The 22616-nt window shown below is 40.1% G+C and overlaps 1 protein-coding gene across 1 annotated transcript in view; it reads right to left on the bottom strand.

Annotated features, from left to right (window-relative positions):
• The window catches only part of LOC145506642 (uncharacterized), a 150076-nt gene that overhangs the window by 11189 nt on the left and 116271 nt on the right, over window positions 1–22616 (bottom strand). The window contains exon 2 of the transcript XR_014054122.1: window positions 3667–3721. The gene's annotated coding sequence lies outside the window, so the exon portion shown is untranslated. The remainder of the gene's footprint in view (window positions 1–3666; window positions 3722–22616) is intronic.

Genomic DNA, 22616 nt, shown 5'->3' with positions numbered 1-22616 from the left:
AAAACCACTACAATAATGTAAAGTAATTAGCCCCCAACTAAAATAAATAAATTTATTTTTTTTAAAAATTACCCATTTTCAAACTAACAGTAGCATTTTCCTTTGACATTTAGACACTTTTTCTCTGAATCATTTCCTAATTATAACTATTTACAATAGACAATATTTGGAAATGGTCAAAATCTTCAACAATGTAATTGAATACTGTGAAGCCATTAAAATGGACATTTCAAAAAAATATAATGTCATGGAAAAGATTCTACAATGATATAGTGAGTGGAGGAGTCAGAGAACAAAACTGAAAATACAATGTGACTTCAATTTAGTATTTCCATTCTCCACTGGAAAGAGAGAGCGTGAGAGTGACAGTGAGAAAGAAGAACGGGAAATGCACAGTAAGAGCATTGAAAGGAAATCAATCAGCAAAATGTTGACAAAATTATCTCTGGGTGATGCCATAGAAGAATTTAATTTTCTAAGTTTTTCTTTATTTTTGAGCTTTTATAGCAATAATAACTTTTGTTAACAAAATTTCCTCCTTATTTTGTGTATTTTTTTTTTAGCATCTATACTATCAGCAGGTACTGCAGCAATGATCATGTTAACTCTTCCACAAAACTAGGATTTCTTGGGGAAGAGAGCCTTGTTTATTTATCTTTATGCTCTCAGCACATAGAGCTTAACAAATGTTTGTTAAATTTTAAAGCTTGAGATAATGAGAAAATAAAAAACAATAAAAACAATAAAAACCTCACAATATAACTAACACTCAACTCTTAGGGCTTTGGACCATCCCTTGTGGCTCAGACGGTAAAGAATCTGCCTGCAACGAGACCTGGGTTTGATCCCTGGGTTGGGAAGATCCCCTGGAGGAGGGCGTGGCCACCCACTCCAGTATTCTTGCCTGTAGAATCCCATGGACAGAGGAGCCTGGTGGGCTAGTCTATGGGGTTGCAAAGAGTCAGACATGACTGAACAACTAAGCACAGCACAGCACATCAGGGCTTCCCAGGTGGTTCAGTGGTAACGAATTCACCTGCGGTGCAGGAGATGAAGGTTCGATTCCTGAGCCTGGAAGATCCCCTGGAGAAGGAAATGGCAACCAACTTCAGTATTCTTGCCTGGAAAATCCCATGGACAGAGGAGCCTTGTGGGCTATAATCTATGGGGTCGCAAGAGTCAGGCATGACTAAGCCACTAAAGAAACAAAAAAATCAGAGTACTCCTCTTCTAGTCCAAGTGCTAACATCTGTCACACTGTTCTATCATCTTTCTATCTATATCATTGCTCATGTCATATGTCACCCTTACAGAATAAAAATACTCTTCCACACAAACATAATACCATTATCACAATCAAGAAATTTAATACTATGTAGTAATATTATATTCAAATTTCCCCAGTTGTCTGAATAACGTTTATAGCTTTTTGTTTGTTTAATTCAAGACCCAAACAAGGATCAAGCATTGCATTTAGGTGATAGGTTACCCTAGCCTCTTTTACTCTAGGTAAAAAAAGGTGTTGTTTCTTTTTTTTAACCTAAAAGTGGGTTCTGGGTTTTTTTCTTTGACTTTCATGACCACCATTTTTAAGCATCTAGCCCAGGTGTTTTGTAGAATGTCCACAATTTCAGTTTGTCTGACTGCTTCCTCACAATTAGAAGCAGTTGAAATATTTTTGACAAAAATACTAAAAAGATGATATAATGTCTTTCTTAAATGCATCACATTTGGAGGTACATAATATCCACTTGTCCCATTATATTTATGCTATTTTTAACATAAGTTTTAAAAGTTTTGTAATTCCTTCCAACTGCCATCATGGCTGTATCCCACAGATTTAGATAAGTAAATTCCTTTCATTCAATTCTAAATATCAACTTCCACTATAAATTCTTTAACCCATAAATTACATAGATATGTGTTTTGACATTCCAAACAAAATTTCCTCATTGTTTTTACTATTTTTTTAGACTTCATATTTTGAAATAATTGAAATTACTGGAAATTTACCTGAAAGTTTCAGAAATGTACACAAAGCTCCTGCATATCCAGTTTTTGAGCACATCCTTACTGGTATATCAAAATATTTCAGATTTGTACTTTCCTAATCCTGAAGTGGAGGTAGACAATATTCTAAGATTCTTGGTCCCTTTTATGTGTGTGTGTCAGTCAGTTAGTTGTGTCCGACTCTTTGTGGCCCAATGGACTGTAGCCCATGGGGCTCCTTTGTCCATGGAATTTTCCAGCCAAGAATACTGGAGTGGGTTGTCATTTTCTTCTCCAGGGGATCTCGCCAACACAGGGATTGAACCCATGTCTCCTACATCTCCTGCATTGGCAGGCAGATTGTTTATCATTAGTGCCATCTGGGAAGCGCTGGTACCTTTTATAAGGTGCGTGTTTGGGAGATCAGTCACTTCAGTCATGTGGACTATAGCCCACCAGCCTACTCTGTCCATGGGATTCTCCAGGCAAGGATACTGGATACAAGGTAATGGAATTTAAAAACAGGATCTGTGCAGTACATGCTTTCTTTTTGTGTGTTTTTAAATGACTATAATGAGGCATCATGAGATGGAGATGAGTGCATGAATTTGTAAGTCAAAGCGCAAGGTTCCTGCTTTGACCAGCCAAGGTGCCAGCTTTGTAACCTAGGGGCATTATCCTCCCTGATATTTGGTTTCCTCATCTTTAAAAAAGTTACTTAAAAAAATAGTAACAACAAAAACAATAATGATAACAAAGAAGGGAAGGGTAATGATATGTGATTATAGTAATCTGATGGGTATTATTCTAAGTTCTTATATAAATACTTAATTTTCACAACAATATTGTTATTATGCCCATTTTACAGATGAAATAAATGAAGATCATAATAAAATATTTGTATCATTCGAATAAAATGAAATATGCGGATGTGATATGGATTCAAATTGTTTGAGTCCACTTATATGTGAATTTTTTTCAACAGTTAATACTACAGTATTACACTATCTAAGGCTGGTTGAATGAGGGGATGTGGGACCTCAGATTCAGCGGAATAGCAAGCATATTTGGAGAGTCAAGTATAAAATACACACAGATTTTGGACTTAACCTCCTAGTTGTTCAAGGGTCAATTGTATATGTATACATATAATCACTCAATTATTTATTGATTCAATCAGTGAGTATCTATTAAGTATTTACTAAGTACCATATGCAATTTTTATGCTAAGTATAAAATAAAACAATGTATACATGTTAAAGTTTATCATTATATATGCATATCTGCATGTTTATAGCTCCACAGAAAGTTTATTTGAAAGTACCATACAACAAAAATATAATGTAAGTCACATATGTAATTTAAAATTTCCTAGTAGCTGTGGTAAAATGGCTTTATTAAAGGTGAAATAAATTTTAATTATATATTTTATTTTACATAGTATATCCAAGATATTGTCATTCTAACATGTAAATGTAAAACAATTATTAATGATATATTTTGCACTTTTTTAGTCTTCAAAATCCATCACAAATTTTATACTTAGCACATCTCAGTTAGAACAAGTCACAGCTTAAGTTCACAACAATCACGTGTTAGTGGCATCTGTTGGATATTTCAGGTCTAGAATAATATACAAAAAACTGACTGGGAGATGGAAGAGGGAGAGGAATTTACCTTTTATTATATATCCTTTCATACTTTAGATTCTTGTATGCTGTGTACTTGTTGCCTAATCAAAGAAATTTGAAAAAATATATTAATACATTAAAAGCATCATGTTTCTATCTGTGCATGTGTGTGCATTCTTGTCTGTCAGTGGTTTTCAATTGCGGGTGATTCCTCGTCCCCCTCAGGAGACATATGGAAACTTTTGGAGATATTTTGGGTAGGTGGGTGGGGACCACTGGCATCCAGTGAGTAGATGTGAGGAGTGCAGTTATAGATCCTACAATGTATGTTACAGCACCCACCCCCCCAATAAGAATTATATGACCCAAAGTATCAACAGTGCTGAGGTTGAAAAACTCTTCTATGTTATGTGCTTCAAAAAGTAAAAATTTCAGTGTCTACTTGTTACCAGGCATTATCAAGACCTGGATATACAAAGAAGGTTTACACACAGCGCCTGCACTTCAATGGCTCACAGTCTAGTGAGGGAGGGAGACAATAGGCAAATTATTGCAGAAATGTGATAAATTTGAGAACAGAGTAGAAAGAAGGTATTAAGAAAGAATTAAAATATCTGTAAACATATTCATTAACTAGAAAGCCACTTGTTAGAAGCATCAATTTGAATAGAATAATTGAAATTGAGGGCTTCCCAGGTGGTGCTAGTAGTCAAGATCCTGCCTGCCAATGCAGGAGATTTAAGAGACCTGGGTTCCATCCCTGGGTTGGGAAGATCCCCTGGAGAGGGTCATGGCAACCCACTCCAATATTCTTGCCTGGAGGATCCCACGTATAGGGGAGCCTGATGGCCTCAGTCCATGGGGTTGCAAAGAGTCGGACACAACTGAAGCAATTCAGCCCCTACACAAGCAGTTGAAATTGAAACATCAATTGCAGAAGTTATTTTCTACCAAATCCTCAGGTTGAGAGTGTAGCACTTTATTCAAAGGCTTTAGTGTGCCTCTGTACCACTCTAATGTCAATAAAAGATGTCTGGGAAGAACCCTTAATTTGGTTATAACATCTGTTACTCTATTTCTGTGCTGAGTATTACATTTTGGAACTTTAAAAGGACTCTGATATATCTTAAGAAGAATGTGTAAGTCATGACTAATTGTTGTTGCTGTCTGAAAGAGACTGCTATATTTTATAAGAACGACAGTCCAAAGGATTATCGTGTTTTGCATATTTCTTCCCAAGAATGTCTCCACTTTTCTGAGAGGCTCCCAAGTTCAACCGTATTTCATTACCTATCAAAAAAAAATGAGACAAAAACTCAGACTGTGAATTCCACTGGCTTTGTTTAGGTTTTCTTAAACCTTAATGCCCTCGTATTTTTGCTTTGGTTTAGTTTTTCACAAGTGAGCTCACAAAAGTGTTGTACACATCTGTTTGCAGGTTGAAAAAAATCTTGTGTCCTTCTCACTGCCTGCAAACTGCCAATACAAGGGGCAGCACAGGGCAGTAGTGATGGGCAAGTGCTCTGGCATCTGGTAAGACCTAGGTTTGAGTCCTGGTTTCACCTCCTAAGCTGCAGCACAGCTTACTTAACTTCACTAAACTTCTGTATCCTCATGTAAAATGTCTGTCATTCAACAAGATCAAATAAGATAGCATATTAAATTCACTATCATTGCTAGGAATGAAGTAATGGGAGCTGTTATTATCCGAATGGCACGAAACAAAAAGCAGCCTTTTAAGCTGCAAGTCAGAATAGAGCTCATGGGTTTTTCTCCACCAGAAATTATTTATGTTTTCATAGTCATTATGTTTCCAAAAAATAAGTGATTCCCCACCTTTTTATTTGAACCTTAATTAGAGAAATCTGAGTACTGCTTTGGTGCTCTGGGCTGAATTGGTTCACATTTGCACTCACTATTCATTTCTTGCTACCTTTCACCACTGTGCTGTTAGAACACTGTACTAGCTCCTGTTTTTTTATGTCTGTGCTTCTTTCCAGCTAAGTTCACGTTGTGTATTTAAAACTCAACTGTCTTGGAAAATTCCCCCTTGGATCCTCATTATCACACTAACTAAACCTCACTAAATAGTAACCTGTATCTGTTTAGCAACGAGCCCATCTTCAATAGCTTGAAAAAATATAGTGCCATTCCACAGACTTCACATCTATATGCAGAGACAAGAGGCTTCTTCTTGACTTGTAATTTCAACAGACCAAGTGATTGTAATGTTACTGTGGTAAAAAATGCAGCTGCATTTTTTCATGCTTTCTAGAAAAGTTGAGATGCAATCTTACAATCACACCACACATAGTTTATTATTCAAACCTCAAAGAGGTTTGAATTTTTCATTTTCAATCTTCAATTTTTTCATTCAAAAAGCTGAAATTACACATTTCATTTCATTTGTGTGAAAAGTTATACTTGAATCAATTAATTTTATACAAAATCTTCTATTTCTCTTTGTCAAAATACCCACTGAATGCCTAATTAATAGATGCAATAGCTTTCTTCATCTTTTAATATATTGATATTTTACACTATCCTTTTTCATGATAGCAAAAAGTTAATGACCTAATTAAAGATTAGAGGAGGTTATAATAACAAAGAATATAGGTAATTTCATTGCTTTTCTTATGGTTGATATTAATAATGATAATATTAATAGAGAAGAGCATAAATAAAAGGTACACTAACAATCTAGTAGCCTAATGACTTGAGACAGACAATTAGGCTCCAATCCATCAAGGAAGATGAGCAGACCTCCAGGGTGAGTAGGTTTTTTGTAGAGAGGGAGAACCTGGACTCTGTCCTTCTCTTTGCCACACAAGCGAAGATGAGAAACAGATCCAAGCTTCTTTGAACATTTTTCCTCCTGTTTTTCCCTCTATTCTATTCCTGAAGGGAATATTTTTGAGGTGGTATGTCCATTATACACATAACAGATTCCAAAAGAGGGATCTTTTTTTTTTTTTTTTTAATGGCAGAGCAGGTAAGGGAATGAGGAAAACACAAACGGGGCAGGGAGAGAGCAACTGCATGCAGATTGAGTAAGCCGTGGAGAGAAACTATCACTGAAACGGGTGTGGGAAGAGACAAAGAGAGCCTTCCGGGGGGAAAATGGCTGAAAAGCTGAGAGAACAATCGGGAATGTAGACGTTTAGAAATCACCACAGGAAATCTAAAGCCTCAAGTGGATCATTTTACTTTTTTGCCCCCAAAACGGTGCTCAAGTCGCTTTTTCATTCAGTTCTCGAGAGCTGGGAGAAGTCCTTGGCCACAGACCCAGCAGAATGTGAGCTGCTCAACAAGCTCCTCATCAGAAGCACCAGTCTCAACCTGTTGACTCTCCTTCACCTCTTACCTGGTCTAGAATTTTAACCTCTCCTCTCATTCCTGTGGGTGACACACCGAAGTGGATGGTTATCTTAAAAAGCTATTATAATTAAGACTCCTGGAGGTGGAGAAGAGGCCCTGAGGGTTCTTTTAGTCCAGCACAAAGGAATGTATCAAATCAATGGCTGGCAAACACTCAGGATCTGATACTGTCCATAACCCTGGAGAAAGGCATGGCAACCTACTCAGTATTCTTGCCTGGAGAATCCCATGGACAGAGGTGCCTGGTGGGCTACAGTCCATGGGGTCACAAAGAGTCAGACACTACTGAAGTGATTTAGGGGGCGCACACCGTCCATAAGGCAGTGTTTGTGATAGGAGACTTGCAGAGAGAGGAGAGCCTGCAGTCTTAAGGCTGTATTCCCGAAGCCACCTTCTGGGTATGAAGGTATGAACAGCTGGAAAGTGCCAGATCTAGGAAAGCAGGTCCTGGAATCCCACTCAGGAGGTACACTGCTACAGACGGTGCTCAAAATGAAGAATATGGGAAAGCAAGAAGTACCAAATTTATTTATTTCTTTTTATCTATTGCATATAGGGTTTAACTTGGTTTGATATCAGTTAACAACCATTCTGGAATGGGTCTGGGTTGGACTCCTCACTGTCTGGAGCAGGCTGGTATGAAAAGGGGGGGAATTACACTAGAATGTATTGTCTCAAAGAGGCTGGTGGCACTCTTGAGAATACTGAGCAATATTTTGGGGCTAATGCCTGAGCTCCAGATGGCCCAGTGATAAAGAATCATCTGCCAATGCAGGAGACGCAAGATATACAGATTCAATCCCTGGGTTGGGGAGATGCCCTGGGGTGGAAATGGCAACCCACTCCAGTATTCTTGCCTGGAAAATCCCATGGACATAGGAGCCTGGGTGGCTACATCCATGGCATTGCAAAGAGTCGAACATGGCTAAGGGACTAAGCATGCGCAAGAACACACACACACACACACACACACACACACACACACACACACTCACTTATTCACCAAAATGTCTCTCAGAACTGAATGAGGTCAAAACTGATTGATTCTAACCTAAATCCAGGTTAATCATTCAGAGGAGTGGACTAGCCACTGAAACTTAGGGCAGAGTCGTGAGGAATTCTATTAATAACAGGTAGCCTCGTACTTTTAAAATGAGGACTGCTGTTTTAAACGACATTGTGGACTAGAGTTGTCTCGAAGGATATTTATAGGAGAAAAAAACGGACCTTGATTAATTGGTGAGATTAAATAGGTGGCTCCAAATAGGAAAAGGAGTACGTCAAGGCTGTATATTGTCACCCTGCTTATTTAACTTATATGCAGAGTACATCATGAGAAACACTGGGCTGGAAGAAACACAAGCTGGAATCAAGATTGCCGGGAGAAATATCAATTAACCTCAGATATACGGATGACACCACCCTTATGGCAGAAAGGGAAGAAGAACTAAAGAGCCTCTTGATGAAAGTGAAAGAGGAGAGTGAAAAAGTTGGCTTAAAGCTCAACGTTCAGAAAACTAAGATCATGGCATCTGGTCCCATCACTTCATGGGAAATAGATGGGGAAACAGTGGAAACAGTGGCAGACTTTTTTTGGGGGGCTCCAAAATCACTGCTGATGGTGATTGCAGCCATGAAATTAAAAGACGCTTACTCCTTGGAAGGAAGGTTATGGCCAACCTTGATAGCATATTTAAAAGCAGAGACATTACTTTGCCAACAAAGGTCCGTCTAGTCAAGGCTATGGTTTTTCCAGTGGTCATGTATGGATGTGAGAGTTGGACGGTGAAGAAAGCTGAGCACCGCAGAATTGATGCTTTTGAACTGTGGTGTTAGAGAAGACTCTTGAGAGTCCCTTGGACTGCAAGGAGATCCAATCAATCCATCCTAAAGGAGATCAGTCCTGGGTGTTCATTGGAAGGACTGATGTTGAAGCTGAAACTCCAATACTTTGGCCACCTCATGCGAAGAGTTGACTCATTGGAAAAGACCCTAATGCTGGGTAGGATTGGGGGCAGGAGGAGAAGGGGACGACAGAGGATGAGATGGTTGGATGGCATCACCGACTCGATGGACATAGGTTTGGGTAGACTCTGGGAGTTGGTGATGGACAGAGAGGCCTGGTGTGCTGCACTTCATGGGGTCGCAAAGAGTCAGACACGACTGAGCGACTGAACTGAACTGAACTGAAGTAGATGGAGAAGAGGATGAAGACAGTCATTGATTCATTCACTTATTTCTTCAAGAAATTATTCATGAAGCCTCTATGGGAACTGTGCTACACACCAGGGATTTTGTGGAGAGCAGAAGTGACAGGTTCCTGCCCTAATGGCGCTTACCTTCCTGAGTGTGGAGTCAGACAACAAACACAGTTAAAGACAAAGATCACTTCAGACAGCAGTAGGTGCTGTGAAGGAAGGAGAACAGTTCAATGGGATGGCGAGTGACCTGGGGGAAGGGTGATGATGAGTTTTTAGCTAGAGGGTGCAGATTTGGAGACTACCTGGAAAGGTGGTATCTGATTGAGACCCAAGAGTTGAAGTGTGGCTCTGTGAAGACCCAGAGAAGGGCATTCTTTGAAGAGGGAGTAGCAAGTATGAGAGGCCTGAAATATCAGTGAACTTGATACAGTGGGGGAAGAAATCAGCAACAACAAAAACAATGAAAAGGAATGTGGCCAAAGAAAGTAAACAAAGCACAAAAAGTCCAAGACAAAGTTCGCAGGCTAGGCCACATGGAGTTTCTTTAACTGTAAAGAGAATTTAAAGGGAAGATTAAAGTAGAAGCTAATTCTGATCCAGAGAAGATTCAGGAAGATCAGACAGAATCCATTAAAACAGCATTTTTGAGGATGTAGAGAAAAGAGGGCAACCCTGGGTGTAGCGCCCCTATAATAGTGAAGACAAGAGCTAAAACCTGGGTGATACTCAATGTCAGCAAGCTTTGGTTTACAAACATGTGCTCCAGAAAGAAAGGTAAAAAAAAACCCTTGCTGTGGCTACAGCAGTAGGTAAGGAACCCCAGGGATCAACCCAGACTACAGTGTTACAGTCACCACAGCTGGCATTCTAATTCAAGAGGAAGAGGGAAATGACTACCACTGATACCTTCATTAAACAAGAACAACAAACTTACATAGATAAAATTTAATGGCCTAAATATCTTAGATTTTTAATAAAGTAAAAAAAGTTAAAATTCCTGTGTGAGAACCCAAAAGAGTATCAGTGCATAATTTAGTCCTTAGAGGTAATATCTTACTTGTTTTATGTTTCAAAGGCTTACCAACACTTTAATTTGGTCTGAACTCCTTTGTCTACCAATTTAAAAGGCAAAGGAAGTTCAGTTCTTTCCCAAAGAAGCTGAGGTTTTAATTAACGACACATTATTTACCAGATTTCAGAGCCACAAATGCACACTGGGTAAGGGTTTTGGTTTTTTTTTGAAAGGTTAGCATGTTCTCAAGGATGTGTAGCAGCCTTCCCTGACTGTTCTGTTTTAGTCTGGATTGTAAAACTGCATCTTGACTCAACATGCTTTGGTAGGAAAAAACTGTTAGTTCTTCAATAATATTGAACAAAGGATGAGGTTAGAAAAAGGGGGAAAAAACAAAACAGAAAACGTACCATCTGTTCAGTGGTCATGAAGTAGCCAGCACAGCATTTTTCTTATTCCTGCACAACATCACTCTGAGGTGGTGCTGACACCTCCAGATGCAACTCGAAGAGAAACTAGCAAAGATCTGAGTTGTTAAACGGCTGGGGAGAATTTGATATAACGCCCTATGGTTGACAGTCTGTGTGCTATCCACCAGGCTACACAGCATCCCCTTATTTAGAGATTTGTAACAGAGATGATAAAAGTTTGTTTACTGACATTAAGAAAAATTAATAAATGCAACTGAATGATCACGTTAATTGTAATACCACCCTTTTCTGATGGAAAAGTCACCTATTAAAAATTGGCTAAGGATACAGGTACCTTGGCAAAAGGAAAACAGGGCAGCAGAGCATGAGATGGTTAGATAGCATCACTGACTCAATGAACATGAACTTGAACAAATGCTGGGGGACAGTGGAGGACAGGGGAGCCTGGTATGCTGCAGTCCATGGGGGTCAAAAAGTCAGACACAACTTAGCAACTGAACAACAACACAGGTACCTTTGGGCTTCCCTGATGGCTAAGTGGAAAAGAATCTGCTTGCCAGTGCAGGAGATGGAGGTTTGATCCCTTGGTAGGAAAGACCCGGAAAGGAGAAAATGGCAACCCACTCCAGTATTCTTGCCTAGACAAGCCCATGACGGAGGAGTCCATGGGGCTCACAAAAGAGTCAGGCACAACTTAGCGACTAAATAACAACAACAGATACCTCTCATGGAGTCGCTATGATGCAGAAGGCCTGGAGAAAGGAGGGAGAAGGTAAGAACAGCCTGCATGGGAGCCTAGGAAGATTATCCACCAGAGTTTGAGGAAAGGGAATTCTTTCAATTTCTTTCAGTCAGTTAGTTCAGTCACTCAGCTGTGTCTGACTCTTTGCCACCCCATGGACGCACCCCATGGACACCACGGCATGCAACATGCCAGGCCTCTCTGTCCATCACCAACACCTGGAGCTTGCTCAAACTTATGTCCACTGAGTCAGTGATCCCATCCAACCATCTCGTCCTCTGTCGTCCCTGTCTCCTCCTGCCTTCAATCTTTCCCAGCAACAGAGTCTTTTCAAATGAGTCCGTTCTTCACATCAGGTGACCAAAATATTGGAGTTTCAGCTTCAGCATCAGTCCTTCCAATGAATACTAAGGACTGATTTCCTTTAGGATGGACTGGTTGGATCTCCTTACAGTCCAAGGGACTCTCAAGAGTCTTCTCCAACACCATAGTTCAAAGGCATCAATTCTTTGGTGCTCAGCTTTCTTTAGAGTCCAACTCTCACATCCATACATGACTACTGGAAAAACCATAGCTTTGATGAGAAGGACATTTGTTGGTAAAGTAATGTCTCTGCTTTTTAATACGCTCTCTAGGTTGGACAAAGCTTTTCTTCCAAGAAGAAAGCGTCTTTTTATTTCATGGCTGCAGTCACCATCTGCAGTGATTTTGGAGCCCCCCAAAATAAAATCTCTCACTGTTTCCATTGTTTCCCCATCTATGTGCCATGAAGTGATGGGCCTGGATGCCATGAACTTAGTTTTCTGAATGTTGAGTTTTAAGCCAAAGTTTTCACTCTCCTTTTCACTTTCATCAAGAGGTTCTTTAGTTCTTCACTTTCTACCACAAGGGTGGTATCGTCTGTGTATCTGAGGTTGTTGATACTTATCCTGGCAATCTTGATTCCAGCTTGTGCTTCATCCAGCCCAGCATTTCTCATGATGTACTCTGCATATAAGTTAAATAAGCAGGGTGACGAAATACAGCCTTGACATACTCCTTTCCCAATTTGGAACCAGTCTGTTGTCCCACGTCAATTCTAACTGTTGTTTCCTGACCTGCATACAGATTTCTCAGGAGGCAGGTAAGATGTCCTGGTATTCCCATCTCTTGTAGAATTTTCCACAGTTTGCTGTGTTCCACACAACCAAAGGCTTTGATGTAGTCAATAAAGCAGAAGTAGATGTTTTTCTGGAACTCTCTTGCTTTTTCCGTATCCAGTGGATGTTGGCAATTTGATCTCTGGTTCCTCTGCCTTTTCTAAATCCAGTTTGAACATCTGGAAGTTCATGGTTCGTGTACTGTTGAAGCCTGGCTTGGAGAATTTTGAGCATTACTTTGCTAGCATGTGAGATGAGTGCAATTATGTGGTAGTTTGAACATTCTTTGGCATTGCCTTTCTTTGGGATTGGAAAAAAAACTGACATTTTCCAGTCCTGTGGCCACTGCTGAGTTTTCCAAGTTTGTTGGCATATTGAGTGCAGCACTTTCACAGCATCATCTTTTAGGATTTGAAATAGCTCAACTGGAATTCTATCACCTCCACCAGCTTTGTTCGTAGTGATGCTTCCTAAGGCCCACTTGACTTCGCATTCCAGGATGTCTGGCTCTAGGTGAGTGATCACACCATAGTGGTTATCTGGGTCATGTGTATAATTTTATGTGTAATTCTTCTGTGTATTGTTGCCACCTCTTCTTAATATTTTCTGCTTCTGTTAGGTCCATACCATTTCTGTCCTTTATTGTGCCCATCTTTGCATGAAATTTTCCCTTGGTATCCCTAATTTTCTTGAAGAGATCTCTAGTCTTTCCCATCTATTGTTTTCCTCTATTTCTTTGCATTGATCACTGAGGAAGGCTTTCTTATCTCTTCTTACTACTCTTTGGAACTCTGCATTCAAATGAGTATATATTTCCCTTTTCTCCTTTGCCTTTAGCTTCTCTTCTTTTCACAGCTATTTGTAAGGCCTCCTCAGACAACCATTTTGCCTTTTTCCATTTCTTTTCCTTGGGGATGGTCTTGATCCCTGCCTCCTGTATAATGTTATGAACCTCTGTCCATAGTTCTTTAGGCACTCGACCAGATCTAATCTCTTGAATCTGTTTCTCACTTCCACTGTATAATCATAAGGCATTTGATTTAGGTCATACCTGAATGGCCCAGTGGTTTTCCCTACTTTCTTCATTTTACGTCTGAATTTTGCAATAAGGGGTTCATGATCTGAGCCACAGTCAGCTTCCAGTCTTGTTTTTGCTGACTGTATAGAGCTTCTCCTTCTTCAGCTGCAAAGAATATAATCCATCTGATTTCGGTCTTGACCATGTGGTGATGTCCACGTGTAGAGTCTTCTCTTGTGTTGTTGGAAGAGGGTGCTTGCTATGACCAGTGCATTCTCTTGGCAAAAGTCTATTAGCCTTTGCCCTTCTTCAATTTGTACTCCAAGGCCAAATTTGCCTGTTACTCCAGGTATCTCTTGATTTCCTACTTTTGTATTCCAGTCCCCTATAATGATAAGGACATCTCTTTTGGGTGTTAGCTCTAGAAGGTCTTGTAAGTCTTCATAGAACCGTTCAACTTCGGCTTCTTCAGCGTTACTGGTCGGGGCATAGACTTAGATTACTGTGATATTGAATGGTTTGCCTTGGAAACGAACAGAAATCATTCTGTCGTTTTTGAGATTGCATCCAAGTACTGCATTTCGGACTCTTGTTGACTATGAGGGCTACTCCATTTCTTCTAAGGGATTCTTGTCCACAGTAGTAGATATAACGGTTATCTGAGTTAAATTCACCCATTCCAGTCCATTTTAGTTTGCTGATTCCTAAAATGCTGATGTTCACTCTTGCCATCTCCTGTTTGACCACCTCCAATTTACCTTGATTCATGAACCTAACATTCCAGGTTCTTACGCAATATTGTTCTTTACAGCATCGGACCTTGCTTCCATCACCAGTCACATCCACAACTGGGTGGTGTTGTTGTTTTGGCTCCATCTCTTCATTCTTTCTGGAGTTATTTCTCCACTGATCTCCAGTAGCATATTGGGCACCTACCAACCTGGAGAGTTCATCTTTCAGTGTCCTATCTTTTTGCCTTTTCATACTGTCCATGGGGTTCTCAAGGCAAGAATACTGAAGTGGTTTGCCATTCCCTTCTCCAATGGACCAGATTTTGTCAGAACTCTCCACCATGACCCATCCATCTTGAATGGCCCTACCCGGCAAGGCTCATAGTTTCATTGAATTAGACAAGGCTGTGGTCCGTGAGGTCAGATTGGTTAGTTTTCTTTGATTGTGGTTTTCATTCTGTCTGCCCTCTGATGGTTAAGGATAAGAGGCTTATAGAAGCTTCCTGATGGGAGAGACTGACTGAGGCAGAAACTGGGTCTTGTTTTGATGGGCGGGACCATGTTCAGTAAATCTTTAATCCAATATTCTGTTGATGGGTGGGGCTGTGTTCCCTCCCTCTTGTTTGACTTGAGGCCAAACTATGGTGGAGGTAATGAAGATATTGGTGACCTCCTGCAAAAAGTCCCCTGCAAGCACTGCTTCAGTCAGTGCCCCTGACCCTGCAGCAGGCCACTGCTGACCCATATCTCTACCAGAGACTCCTGGACACTCACAGGCAAGTCTGGGTCAGTCTCCTGTGGGGTCACTGCTCCTTTCTTCTGGGTCTTGGTGCATACAAGTTTCTGTTTGTGCCCTCCAAGAGCCTGTGTCCCCAGTCCTGTGTAAGTTCTAGTAGTTCTATGGTGGGATTAATGGTGACCTCCTTCATGAGGGCTTATGCCATACCCAGGTCTGCTGCATCCAGAGCCCCTGCCCCTGCGGCAGGCCACTGCTGACCTGTACCTTTGCAGGAGACACTCAAACACTCATAGGCAGGTCTGACTCAGTCTCTGTGGGGTCTCCTGGTGCACACAAGGTTTTGTTTGAGCCCTCCGGGCGTCTCTGGTAGGTATGGCATTTGATTCTAAATGCAATTTCGCCTTTCCTATTGTCTTGTTGGTGCTTCTCCTTTGCCCTTGGATGTGGGGTATCTTTTTTTGGCGGGATCCAACATTCTCCTGTCGACAGTTGTTCAGCAGCGAGGTGTAAGTTTGGAGTTCTCACAGGAGAAGATGAGCGCACGTTCTTCTACTCCGCCACCTTTCAGAAACCAATTCCTTTGGCCTGTTATTATACTAGTCAAGAAATCACGCAGAAGCCTAGGGTGAGCTCCTTAAAATTTCCAGAAACCAGCAATCTGTTTTGTCTTTCTTTACAGCAAAATAAATAGAGAAGTGTAGGAGTTCTTTCAGGTAACATTTAGGTTTATGGATCAGTATTTTTGCTTGGAAGAAGACTACTGTGCTTGCTCTTAAGCATTGACCACTTGAAACCAGAGTGCCTAATGTTAACCTGGCTCCTGGGCAGGCTGAGTCTAACTGTTAGTGAACCCGTGACTTCTGTAAACCACGTCCAAACTTCCTTCTTACCTCGATCTCAGAAGACAGTCTGATGGCCTGATCTGGGGCCAAAGTCAACAAAGTAGTACAGAAAAGCCCTGTTCTTTTTCATTGCACCTCCCCTGATCCTAAGATGTCCTATTCTGTACTTATTTTTTAATACCAATAATTTTGGCCATAATATTAATAGCCATCATTTATCCAGAACCTACTGTATGCCAGGTATTATGTTGTTATTGCATTAATTTAATCATCACCAAGGAGTGTCCTTGAAGTAAGTATTAGTGTTGTCAGTCACTCAGTCATGTCCAACTCTTTGTGACCCCATGGACCATAACCCACCAGGCTCCTCCGTCCATGGAATTTTCCAGGCAAGAATACTGGAGTGCGTTGCCATTTTCTTCTCCAGGGGATCTTCCCAACCCAGTGATCGAACCTGAGTCTCCTGCATAGGTAGGCAGATTCTTTACCACTGAGCCACCAGGGAAGCCCTGTTTTTAAAGTAAGCAACCATAAAAATTCTCAACTCCTACGGAATCACTTAGATTTAGGAATAGTCAAGTTTATAGAATAAGAGTTTATCTTTGAAATACAGATATTCCTCGACTGCCAACAGAGATTCCTCGACTTACCATGGGGTTATATCCCGATAAATGTAAGTTGAATATATTGTGTGTTGAAAATGCATTGAATACACCTAACCTACTGAACATCAGAGCTTCGCCTCATTCACCTTAAACATGGTCAGAACAGTTACATTAGCCCACAGTTGGGCAAAACCATCTACACAAAGTTTAATTTATAATAAAGTGTTGACTAGCTCATGTATATGAATATTGTACTGAAAGTCAAAAACAGAATGGCTATGTGGAGACAGAATGGTTATTAACGTATGTTGGTTGTTTACTGTCGTGATCGTGAAGGCAGCTGCTCCTACTAAGTATCATGAGATTATACCATGTAACGCTAGCCTGAAAAAAAGATCAAGCTTCAAAATCTGAAGTATGATTTCTACTGAATGCATATCGCACTACCATTAAGTTAAAAAATCATTAAGTTGAATCACTATAAGTCAGGGACCATCTACAGCAGCATCGTTAATACCATATCTTTCTTCTTTAAATACAGCAATGTTATTAATAACATTTCTTTTTTAACTTTATAACTTCCTGAAATATTGGATCCATTTACTTGTTTTTCCTGAACATTGTATATGTTCATTTTTGCTGATTTATATAGAACAACTTCTTTTTCATTCAGTATCATTCTTAAGATTGTTTAATATCCTGCAACTTCATGAGACCTGTGGACTAGAGTGAAGTTTATAAAAACTGAAATCGCAGCATTCTCCAGTATTTGCAAAATAGGAGGAGGGATACAGTGTGGTTGTGTGAGTTCCATGATTGATTTTGCACTTGTATGATGGGCTTCCCTGGTGGCTCAGATGGTAAAGAATCTGCCTACAATGTGGGAGACCTAGGTTCGATCCCTGGGTTGGAAAGATCCCCTGGAGGAGGGCATGGCAACTGACTCCAGTATTCTTCCTGGAGAATCCCCATGGACAGAGGAGCCTGGCGGGCTACAGTCCATGGAGTTGCAAAGAGTCGGACACAACTGAGCAACAAAGCATATGATTTACTCTGATCACCAAAAACATTTTAAAAAATTGTCATTGCTTCAAATTCATCTCCAGATGCTTAAAAATTATTTGGTCACAGTCCCTCTAGAATTGCTAATCCAATCTGTCATCTAAGGGCATAAAAAAGAAAATATAATGGGAAGATACATATTTGTAGCAAAATAAAATGTTCTAAATAAAGTCAGTTTCTTTGTTTTTATTAACATTTTCCATAAAAACTCTTTTAACTTGCAGGGAAAAAACTCTGCATTTCACTGCCTTCTGTGCATTTAACTCTAGGCAACCATCTCACAAAGGTAAACAACTAACCATCAAGAGAACTAGATAAGAGACTAGGGTCAGTGAAAATATTTATTGAAAAGCTTATACTAAGTAACGAGGATCCAGAAATGAATAAGATCCAGTACCTCACTCAATAGCTTACATAAGCCCAGCACAAATCCATCCAACAACTTGAGAAAAATTCATTATGAAAAATAATGTATTTTTAAGTGCTCACTTGGATTCCACTAAATGTGCCCTCTGTGCTTTCTTTGTAAATCTTTATCAAAAATATTTTGAAAATAAAAGAATATAGAAAATTATGAAGTATAAAATCAGAACTTTCAAACACTATTATGTATCACAATCAAGAACCAAAATTATGTCATTATTTATATTCTTAAAACTAATGCTATTGCTCAGATTTTTGTGTTGATTTCCAGCGTTGGAGCATTTTAAAACTCTTCAAGAGATTGATTTCTTAACAGATTTCTTCTTTCTGCCTTCATTATTTTATGCCCTGTTGAGCTAGTTAAGTTCCAAAGGTTAATATTATTCAAAGTTATTGTTGAGTCTCTGAAATAATTTACCTAAAACATTTCTGAAGACAAACAGTCCACAAGACATAAGCATTACATTAATAGCTGTTCTTTTACAGAACAAAACCTTGTTAGTTAACATTTCTTATTTCAGGTTCCTAGATGGAACCCAGAAACATCCATGAAGTTGCCTTTGCTCGGGCCCAGGAGTCAGCTCCAACACAACTGATACTGTGTGCCTAGTATTGTTTTTCTTGTTGACTGACTGACTGTATTTCATTTTCCTAATGACCATGGGATAGCAAAGAACATTTCGTCATATGTAGAGACTTTTAACACTGGATAGAGGTTTTCTAAGCCTTCTAAAAATAAAGACTAGTCTAGAGTAGCGTCATATTTTTAATGCCCCGAGTTTATTACACAACTCAGTTATAAATACTGCCAATGAATCTCTGTTTCAAAACTGTTATCTTTCAGTCTCCAAATGAGGGCAAACTGTACTTCACAACGTAACTGTTTTATGGAAGGGGGAGAAAAGAAATTCTTTCTGATTTCAGCTCCACGAGCATATTTTGTCTCTAGTTCTTATAGCAGTGTTATGCAAGAGTGTGAGCCTTTTTAATGCTTTGGGGTTTTTGGTTTGAGGGTGTGTAGGAAGGCAACAGCAATGTGTGAAGCTTAAATTTCTTGGACAAGAAACTTCACTGTATTACAAAATTCTGGGAGTTGTGGCGAATACAATTTAACTGAGAAGTTTTGTGATCTCCTCATCAAATTGTTATTGCTGTTGTTGATCAGTCACTAAGTTGTGTTTGCCTCTTTGCAACTCCATGGACTGTAGCCCACCAGGCCCCTCTGTCCATGGATTTCCCAGGCAAGAATACTGGAGTGGATTGTTATTTTCTTCTCCAGGGGAGCTTCCCAACCCAGGGATCAAATCTGTTGTGGTCTCCTGCTTGGCAGGCATAGTCTTCACCACTGAGGCAACTGAGAAGTGCTCTCATCAAATTAAACCAGGGTTATTTTCGTTTCATGTTTCTTTTTCTTTATCAGTATCTTAGGGACAGCCTTACAGGTGGTACAATTGCAGGAGGCTTCCTCCTTATCCAAATTCCTGCTCTCCTGGGACTCAGTTCAGGGGATGCCTGAAAGCCCATAATCCTTTGTCCATTCCATGCATTCTTTTGTCCCTGTTACAATGTTAATATCTCCACACTGGTTGATACATTAAGTCTTATCAGGCAGCTGGTACACTTTGGGAGTCTTTTACTAGGAGTTTGGAGCCCTGAATTCATTGATAAAATCTTTTGGTTTTTTTCCCCTTGCAGACAGATAAAAAACAAGACTGAGTTAGCTTATAATGTAGAGTGGAAGATGTAATTCTAGGGATATTAAGACACCTTTGCTTACAGCTGACCCTATGTTTCACTGAAGTGATTGTTTAATTGACAATGCACTTCCAAGATATTTAGCATTGGGAAAATTCATGTAGTCACACAGCAAGTAAGTATCTGTCTAAATTCCCTGTCTGGGACTTCTCTGGTGGTCCAGTGGTTAGGAATCTGCCTTGCAATGCAGGGTACACGGGTTCGAACCCTGGTTGGGTAATGAAGATCTTACATGCTGCAGGACAACCCGGCCTGTGGGCACAACTAGACAGTCCAGGCTCTGCAACAATCTGGCACAATGTAACAAAGATCCCGTCCGTGTGCCGCACCTAGGATGTGATGCAGCCAAATAAATAAGTACTTTATAAATTCCAAAATATATATATAAATTTCCTGCATAGAACAGTTTTGCAGAATGCAACTATAGTAGCCAGTCTCAAAGAGTGCCCCCCTGCAGTCCCCACCCCCTGGAACTCACACCCCTCCTGCACCGTAGCACAGTTAGTTTACTCTGTGAGCAATAGGATATGGCAGAATTGACAGTGTATCAGTTGTAAGATTAGGTCATAAGAATCTTCGTGATTTCTGTCTTGGTCACGCTCTTGCTCTTTTGGATCACTGGCCCCGGTGGAAGCCAATGCCTTATTGTGAATGGCCTGATGAGAATTCCATGTGCTGAGGAACTAAGCCCTTCAGCCAACAGCCTGTGAGTGATCTGGGAAGCAATTTCTCTAGTGCAGCCAGGCCTTCAGATAACTGCAGTCCCATCACCAATTGGACTGCAGCTTCGTAAGACGTCTTAAGCCGGAAACACCCAGTTCGGCCACTCGCAAGTTCGTGACTCCCAGAAACTCTGTGAGATAATAAATGCTTATTGTTTTAAACCACTAAATTGTGGGACAAAACACTATCATGTCACTGTAGACATTTATCATGTGTCTCCAGAATCCATAGGCTAAAATATCTGTGAAATATCATAATTTAGCATGAAGCTGCTGCCAGATAAAAAAGTATAAACCAGGTATAGTAAACTCAAATGCTTACAAAGTCCAGGCAGGTAGGACCCATGGTGAATTGAGGACCGTTCCCTAAGTCTAAGGATGGAAATAGCCATAGACATTTGTCACTGTGTGGGAACTAGGGTTGTGATAGTGCCAGAGCTCTTGATTTTTTCAACTTGTAGTATACATTAGCTGATCTCTTCCCAAGTTCCCACATAATTAGTCCAAGCTAATCACAGCTCAGTCTATCCTTTCAGTCAATGATTGTTGCAGCAACAGGTGTGCATGCATGCTCAGTTGTGTCTGACTCTATGTGACCACATGGACTGCAGCCTTCCTGCCACCTCTGTCCATGGGATTCTCCAGGCAAGAATACTGGAGTGGGTTGCCATTTCCTTCTCCAGGGGATCTTCCTGACCCAGGGATCAAACTCGTGCCTCCTGCATCTCTTGCACTGGCAGGTGGATTCTTTACCACTGAGCCACCAGGGAAGCCACAGGTGCAGGCATGTGGCCCAGGAATGGCCTACAAAGTGTCAGGGGAAATCCTTGGAAGCCTCTGGGGAAAGATTATTTTGCTCCTGAAAAGGGGCACAGAAAGAACAAATCTCTTTTCTTCTTCTGGACATGACCTCTATCTAGATGTAATGTTTTGTTCCTTGTTGGCAGTCTGAAGATGAAGCCAACACTCAGATAGCCAAACAGAGAGATAAAGAGCCTGCCACCTCAAAGGTGTGGTTAGGCACCGAAACAATCAACCTGGATTGCTTGGTACTTCCTACTGAATGGGATCATATAATCCTTGAAAATACCTGACTTTAAGCCAATTTGAGTTGAAGTGTCTTTTACTTGCAGTCAAAAGCTTTCTAACATGCACACATACAAGGCTGGTAATCCATAATTTCATGGATGAGCTACTGATTTTAAATAATACATAAAGTTCAATTATTAAAATAACATTTCACTAAACAAAATATATCTAGATGGCATGTCCATTTTGGTGGTGGCTAGTTTGTGGTCTCTGTTGTAGACACTACACTATCATATTATAAAAAAGCATTAAAAGCTCATTTGCATTTTATTTGAGGATCTCATTTGCTCACTGTTCATTGGGTGACATTTTTAAAAACTTGACTTAAAATTTTTAGAGCAGTTTTAGGTTTACAGCAAAACTGAGGGGGAAGGTACACAGATTTTCATATATCCTCTTCATCACTCATGCATAGCTTCCTCCATTATCAACATCCCCCACCAGAGTGACATATTTGCTACAACTGATGAACCTACACTGATACATGATAATCGTCCGAAGTCCATGGTTTATATTACAGTTTACTCTTGGTGGTATACATTCCATGTGTTTGGACAAATGTATAATGACGTGGATGCATTATTATAGTACCGTATGAAGTATTTTTACTGCTCTAAAAATTCTCCATGCTCTGCCTGTTCATTGCTGCCCCAACACCTCAACCACTAGCAGCCACTAATCTTTTTACTGTCTCAACAGTTTTGTCTTTTCCAGAATGTCAAATAGTTGAACTCGTATAGTATATAGTCTTTTCAGATTGGCTTCTTTCACTTAGTAATATGCTTTTAAGATCCTTCCACATCTTTCATGCTGAGTAATTCTTTTCAGTGCCGAATAATACTCCATCGCCTATTGGCTTCATGTAAGGACCAATCACTATAGAATGCATAATTCTTTGCATTGGGGATTTTACAATGAAAACAAGTCTGGAACAATGTGATTGTGACTGTAGAAATTCTGTGTGTACGGCATGCCAGGCTAACCCATATTTCAACAGCAGAATTTGATTAGGGAAGATTTCATAGTTTGAACAGGGTTTTAATGGCTATGGGGAATTCTGTCAGACAGACAAAAGTTTAAGAGTAAACTCAAAACAAACAAACAAAC

This window comes from Giraffa tippelskirchi, chromosome 1 (genome assembly GCF_054371585.1).
Source record: "Giraffa tippelskirchi isolate mGirTip1 chromosome 1, T2T-mGirTip1v1.2.pri, whole genome shotgun sequence".
Lineage (NCBI taxonomy): Eukaryota > Metazoa > Chordata > Mammalia > Artiodactyla > Giraffidae > Giraffa > Giraffa tippelskirchi.
Note: the sequence above shows the minus strand (reverse complement) of the source record. Positions and strands in the feature narration are given on the sequence as shown.